This window comes from Staurois parvus, unplaced genomic scaffold (assembly GCF_062004578.1).
Source record: "Staurois parvus isolate SC_StPar_1 unplaced genomic scaffold, SC_StPar_1.0 ptg000011l, whole genome shotgun sequence".
Lineage (NCBI taxonomy): Eukaryota > Metazoa > Chordata > Amphibia > Anura > Ranidae > Staurois > Staurois parvus.
Genome location: NW_028317807.1, coordinates 9,685,878 through 9,693,523, shown reverse-complemented (window position 1 = coordinate 9,693,523; position 7,646 = coordinate 9,685,878). Strand labels below are relative to the sequence as shown.

Here is a 7,646-nt window from a genome sequence, read left to right as displayed (position 1 = left end):
AATCATCTTTTTTTGCATCTTTACGCAACGCTATATTCCTCCAGGGTTGCCTATATTGATTATAAGCTTATTGACTGTTTAGAACGGATTACTTTCCTTTATCTTGAGTCTGAGGCATGTGATTGGTTGGATAGGGATATAACCCTCAAGGAGGTTGAGGTTGCCCTGGGACATATGCAGTCAGGTAAGGTCATTGAATTTTACCCCTACTATCAGGAATTGTTGGCGCTTAGGCTCACGGCTCTTTTGCCCACTTCGCCTCCCTGAACTCCTTACCGGACTGTCTGAGGCACTAGTGTTGGTGCCTAAACCTGACAAGGATCCTGGGGACTGGGCCTCTTATAGGCCTATTTCCTTACTTAATGCAGATGCCAAATTGCTAGCTAAAATTCTGGCATTCTGTCTGTCGATGTCGAAGGTGATTGATGATTTCATACATGTTGACCAAACAGGTTTCATGCCAGGGAAGGGCTCCGATATCTATATTCATCGACCTTTTTCTTAATCTGTCTACTAAGCATGATAATGCTGGTACTAGAGCCATGGCTGAGAAGGCTTTTGACTCGGTCGTATAGCTTTTCTTGGGAGGTGCTGCGCAGATTTGGCTTTGGACCTAGGTTGCTCCAGTGGCTGGGCATGCTTTATAAGGCCCCTCCTGCTAGAGTATGGACCAATGATAGAATCTCTTTCCCCTGGAATGGAGGACCCATCAGGGGTGCCCGCTTTCCCCAAACCTCTTTGCTCTGGCCATTTTGGTACAGGACTTCCGGTTTATTGAGGGCTGGGGGGTTGGCCCCTTAGAGGAGAAAATCTAACTTTATGTGGATGAAACCTTACTATATTTACATGATGCACACTCCTCCTTGTGGGCTGCCCTTGCCATCTTTGATGAGTTTGGGCATTACTCAGATATTTGGATTAATTGGAATAAGTCGGTTCTTTTTCTGCTTGATCCTTGAGCCCAAGAATCTGTGGTCTCTGCTCTTTTTCTATGGCTTGAAGAGGGCAGATACTTGGGTATCAGGATTACAAAAGATATTGGAAACTTTTATAGCCTTAATCTCTTCCCCTTACTCCAGCAGTTGAAGAAGAAATGCTGCTCATGGGCTGCCCTACATTTAAGTCTCATGGGTCGCATAAACATTCTCAAAATAATTTTTCTTCCTAAAGATTAACTGCACTTTTTAGGAATTGCCCCATTTAGGTAAGTGGTCATTTTTTTCGGGACATTGACCATGTGTGGGTACATTTCTCTGTGGGGGTTCTGCCCCCCGTCTGGAGAGTTCCACTCCCCAATTACCGATTCGTTGTGGTGACTTAGTTTTCCCCAATCTTCAGGTATACTTTTGGGCAGCTATTTTGGTTACCATTAGATGGTGGTTCACGAGATCGAGAGCAAATTCAGTGCTCTGCTTGGAAGCTGCCATAATGGGTTTCCTCACAGAATTAGCCAATTTAGTCTACAAAGGTTCTAGGGCCTATGCTTCCCTTCCTCACCCCACAAGATACACATTTAGGGTCTGGGTGGTGGCTAGGAAACTCTTTTTCTATCTAATCACTGGGCTCCCTACAGCCCTTTATTGGGCAACCCCTCCTTAGCACATTTCAGACTGTTTCCAGCCCCACAGGTTTGGGCCCAATATGGGATCAGGATACTTTGGGATGTTATGCCATGGGGCATGTTGCCCTTCCGTGAATTCTCCCTCAAATTCGAACTTCCCCGTTGGATGTATTTACATTACTGCCAACTGTGTCATACAGCTTGGTCACAGTTCTCTAGTCCCTAATTTTGAAGACAAACTTGATTGAGGAGCTTTTGTCACAGGACCCCCTCTCCAAGCCTCTATCTGCACTCTATTTAGCCTATCTGAATGTGGAGTCCCTCAAGAAAGAACAATTGTGGGAACAATGGAGTGTAGATATTCCTACTTTAGATAGGGAGTCCTGGGAGGAGTGTTTTGAGGATAATTCCAGACTAGTTATTTCTTCCAGAGATAAATTGATTCAAACCAAATTCCTACATCGAGTGTACTACACCCCTCAGAGGTTGCATCAAATCTATCCACAAAGATCCCCTGAACTTACCTGCTGTCACTCCTCTACTGGTACTGCCTTAATATGTTTTGGACCTGCCTTAGAGTGGCCCAGTTCTGGACAGAGGTCTTGAACCTTAGTAACACCTGTCTCCAACTATCCCTCTCGGTATTCCCTGAATTGGCCGTATTAGGCATTCAAGATGATGAGCAGAGACCCAGGTATACAAAATTGCAATTGCCCTGTGGTTGTCACAATGCGTACTCTCTCCTTTGATTACTGCTTTCTAACATGGATTTCCTTTACATTACCTTTGTTACATGGAGATTTCTATATTCATTTACTTGTATGAGAAGCCTGTATTATATGGCCTATGATGTTTGTCTCTATGCTGACTTGTATCGGCCTGATATCTGCCATTATGGTACGACCTTGTATGGGTTGATTTCTGCCAGTCACAGGCTATGTCAAGTCCCTCCAGCTTGTGTCTTAGAATAACAGGATGGTGATGCCTCCATCAACCAAGATGTAATATCCCACCCCCATTGTGTTTAGCTGGTTAGTGGGCATGGAGGAGGTGGGAGGGAGTGGGCTGTCATTTACCAATGTATATACGCCCACATTTGCGGCTATAGTTACTTGGGCTGCTCAAATGTAATAGGGAGAAAATGCTCAGAGTAGAAAGACTGAAAACTGAGCATTTACATTAGCTGCTGACTGCACTGCAAAATCCCCAACTGCTTTGGGGACATGAAAAAGAACTGGGAGACAGAGAACAGCAGGATCAATTAGGTTTTTTGAAGAATACAGAAAATGAATCCCATACTGACTGAGTATGAACAGCATGTAATACAGCATTTGATAGTTTTTATGATGCAACTTTAATGACACTTTAAATTGCCACTGATACATGAAACTGAACATCTAGCTGAATAAATGGCATACGGCTGATTCTTAATGTGTGATAGCACTTATAGTATGCTAAAGGTGGCTGTTTGAGTGATATAAAAATGTGATAATATTGCTTTATTTAAAGAGAGGAAAATATTCAGGTGTTCTTAACTACCTGACTTCCAGAAGATTTACAGCACTTCATGACCAGGCTATTTTTTGTTATATGACACGGAGTTACTGTACCTGACAATTGCATGGTCATGCAACACTGCACATAAATTAAATTTATGTCACTTTTTCTCACAAATAGAGCTTTTTTGGTGGTATTCGATCAACACTGAGTGTTTTATTTTTTGATCTATAATACGGAAAATTGTTATCCCATACTTACCGTAATCTTCCTTTCCTGGAGTATCCTCATGTCAGCACACCATGGGTTAATCCTCTGTAAGTAACTCCCAGGACCACCTCCAATAGCTAGAATAAAAGACCCTCCCTCCTGATCCCAAGTGTTCTTTAACTAGATAGCGACAGAGCACCAGGGCAGGAAGAGTTGTGCTGACGTGAGGATACGTCAGGAAAGGAAAATTACAGTAAGTATAGGATAACAATTTTTCATATTCCTGGCTCACCTCACGTCATCACACCATGGGAATTAACTAGCAATAAGACAAAATGGGCGGGAAAACAAAAGGCCACCCAGTTGAAGTATGCTGTACAACAAGAACAAAAATTTTTTATTTTTCTTGTAAGGCTGCCGCGACCATTACTATGTCGTATTTTGTGGATGTTGTAGCCTGAATATCCAGAATATAGTGGTATGCAATGGTAGTGTAGGAACTTCAACTGGCCATTCTACAGCTGTCCTCTAGCAGAACCTTAGTGTATGCTGCCCAGGAGGCTTCCATGCCTCTTCTCGAATTAGCAAGTATAACTTTCGGAGGAGCCAGATTTGGTTCTTATTTACCTTTTATCAAGGGTGATGACCCTTAATAAAAGGTAAATAATGGTAAATAAAAGGTGATGACCCTTGATAGCCAGGAAGAGATAATTCTTGAAGTCGCAGCCTCACTCCTTTTGGCACCCACTGGGAGGATAAAAAGGTTATCCACCTTCCAGATAGGAGCAGATCTCTTCAAAATATATGGATAGTAAGCTCACCAGATCCAGTGTGCTGAAGTCCCCAATTTGAGAAGTCGAAGGTGCTTGATCAAAACTTGGGAGGATTGCTTCCCAATTTTAATTGAAGCTAGTTACAACCTTAGGTCTCAGGCTTGGAGCTGGTAGGAGAATGGCTTTTTGTGGAAGGATCACTTAGTAAGGCTCTTTGCATGACATAGCTGCCAATAATGAAACTTCTCGCCAAGACTTTGGCGACCAAAAACACTAACTTTAAGGTCAGAAACCATAGAGTCCAGTGGTATAAATGGAGCCTGCATGGGTGACCGGAGGACCAGGCCGAGATCCCAGGAAGGTATAATGCATCTCTCTGGTGGTTTAATGCAAATTGCCGCCTGCAGGAAATGCCTAATTAGGGGATCTTCAGCTCACCTATATCTGGTGAGAGATGACACGACGGAGAACTGCACTTTGATCGAGTTATATGCTAATCCCTTATCCAAGCCGATTGAAGGAAGTCCAGTACGTTGGGCAGAGAAGGAGAACCAAGAGAAAAGTGTTTGCATTGAGCAAACTCTACAAATTTCCTCCAAATATGCTCATATGTGAGGTTGGTTGAGGCCTTTCTGGCCTTCATCAATGTCTGTATTACCTGGGAGGAGAGCCCTTAATTGGACTGATTCAGCAGCCATGCAGGATCAGTCTCCTCGGGTTGGAGTGTTGCCACTGGTTCTGGGTCAAAAGATCCTTCTTGGCCAGAAACAGGATTGTAAATGTACACCATCGGAAAAACCCAGCGAATCGAAAAGGCATTCTGTGCTAGTGCCCGTACGTATCTGTATCTGGCCACAAACAGAGCAAGCTGAGCGTTTTGAGGAGTTGCCATTAAGTCGACTGTGGGAGTGCCCCATTTCCCAAAGATTATTTTCCAGTACTTTGGTTGTTCAGGGAAGTGTCTGCTCAGATGATCTGCTAGTTGATTCTGGCTTCCCGGTAAATATGCTGCTATCAAATCTGAAGGTGCTTCTCCTTGTCCCCCTATGGCGGGCGAGGTAAGCTACAGCAGTCTTGTTGTACAGTAGCATCTTGACTCGGGCTCCCTGGAGATCTTCCTGAAAAGCCTTTAAAGCCAGAAAGGCTGCCTTGAGTTCCAAATAGTTTGATTGCCTGTGTTTTAGTGGGTTCCAACAGTCTTGGATTTGTTTTCCCTGACAGTGGGCCTCCTCCCAATCCCAAAGACTGGCATCTGTCCACCAACCTAAATCTTGACGTACTCCCTCTGGGATGTATATTTTCTGATTTTTGGATAATCCCATTGGCTCAAGAAGGTCACCTGGAACGCCCTCATTTGCCACTTGGCCCATGGGACTACTGGAATTGTGGCAGTAAACATCCCGATCATGACCATGCAGTCCTCAGCTGAGAGAAGTGCAGATCTCATTGTGCTTTGGGTACACTGGCACAGTTGTTGAATCCCTGTCTGGGAGGTACACCTGTCCCTGAGAAGTAGAGAATATTACTGCCAAGTACTCCATTGTTTGATAGGGACAGAGCTGAACGTTTACCATCCAACTGAAACTGTTTAGGGACCGAAGGACATGGTCCTGTTGTTCCTTGAGTTGTTGAGTGGAGTTTCCCAGAATGAGGCTATTGTCTAAATAATGGTATATTTTTATTCCCTACAGGTGAATTAGGGGAATGATGGAAAGGAGGATCTTCGAGAATATCCTTGGTGCAGTACAGATGCCAAAAGGGAGCCACGTGAATTGATAATGGTGGCCACGTACTATAAACCTCAAAAACCCCTGATGTTGCTTCCTTATGGGAACATGCAGGTAGGCGTCTGAAAGTTCCATCAAAATGAGCCAGTAGTTCTCCTGGACCACTTTCATTGTAGTCTGGAGGGACTCCATTTTGAAACGCCCATTGGGGATATAATTGTTCAGTCTCCTTAAGTCAAAAACAGGCCTCAAGATCTGAGGCTTTTGGCACCTGGATTATTGTGGAGTAGAAACTTCTCCCTCTCTCTTCTGCCGGAACATGCTTGATGGGCCCTTTGAACAAGAGTTCCTCTATATAGGCCTGCAAGGACTATCTCTTCTTGGGACATCTTTGCCACTGAGTTCTTGCAAAGCCTTAGATTCGATACCCCAGAGGAAGGAACTTTGAGTCCCTCTCCACTGGGGTCTATCCCGCCCTGGCTTGTAAGCTTCCACCTCCTGGAGGCATCTGTAGGTTGACTGACTGGGCCGTCCAAGTTGTCTCTCTCGGCCAGGCTGAGGGAGAAGAGCCGACTCACCCCTGTGACTCTTTTGATCGAATCTTCCAAGATCTTTCCGAAGAGTAGTTTGCTGTTGTATGGTAGGCTACATAAGGCCTGTTTGGAAGCCCCATCCGTCAACCAATGACGAAGCCACGGGGCCCTCTTTGCTGTAACTGCATTGGCTATGGATCTGGCTAATAGCTTTACTAGATCAACTGAGGCCTTCGCATGGAAATCTGCCAATAAGTTCAGCTCCTCCAATACTGTAATAATTATAGATGGGTCTTCACCAGAGTTTGAGGAAGTCTCAATGTTGGTAAGACATGTCATGGCTTTAGAGAAGGCTGTCAGGGCAATAGCAGGGTGAAGGGCTGACACAGCCATGGAATAAATTCTTTTAATGCCTGTGTCCACCAGATGATCCTTCAGATGCCTGAAGAGAACCGAGTTCTCCAATGGTAAGGACACATGCCAGGCCAATCGCTGTAAAGCCGCATCCACACCTGGTGGGGTCTCCCAAAAATTAGCATCTGAAGTGGGCATGGAATAAAGTTGTGAGTGTCTGTTTAGCAAACTCGGTCTTTTATCCAGTTTCTCCCACTCTTCCGGGAAGGTAGGTCCCTCCTTTCTCAGATTAGGAAAAAACCTGTGGATCTTTTGTGGTGGAATGGCTCCCAACCTGTGGGTTCCTTGATGGCGCCCACAAAGGGGTCTACCAGATCATAATCAAAGGTCACAGGCCCAGTCTCTTCTGAATCCGAGGAACATCCAATATACCCTCTTCAGGTGAGGCATGGGATGTCTTGGGCTGTGTAGGTCTATGGGAAGACTGTCTTGTTGGAGTCGCCATGTCCTGGAGACTCTCCTATACTGCCGCACGGATATAATCTTTAAATATTTCTGTGTCCTCCTCTTTGTCTCCTGCCACCTCCCCAAGGCAACTCTTGCAGATAAGCTTTCCTGGTAAAGCTGGGATTTTGCAGGCCCAGCATAGGACCTGTGTGGGTTGTGTCTGGGCCGAGATAGATGCCTGTTCCCCTAGTTGAGAGAGCGAGGGCCTCCGTGCCAATAGAAGGGATTCATGATGCTGCGGGGACACAAAACGTTGGCGGGCCTTGTGCTTTGAAGAGCGCCTATGCTTTGGCTCTTGCAAAACAGCCGAGACAAAAACTGTGAACAACCGGTAACCACTCTTTTCACCTTTGTCCCACGCCGCCCCCTTTGTTTAGATCTTCGTGCCTCTGACCTCTGGGGTGTGCTCATCTAAACACCAGAATCAACACATGAGAGAGGGACCACGGGAAAAACAAACACTCTCCTACCACCCTGTTTCCCC

General features: G+C 45.2%; 1 pseudogene; it reads right to left on the bottom strand.

Annotated features, from left to right (window-relative positions):
- Positions 1-6,119: 6,119 nt before the first annotated feature.
- On the bottom strand, positions 6,120-7,160 carry LOC149473764 (uncharacterized; annotated as a pseudogene).
- Positions 7,161-7,646: the final 486 nt, after the last annotated feature.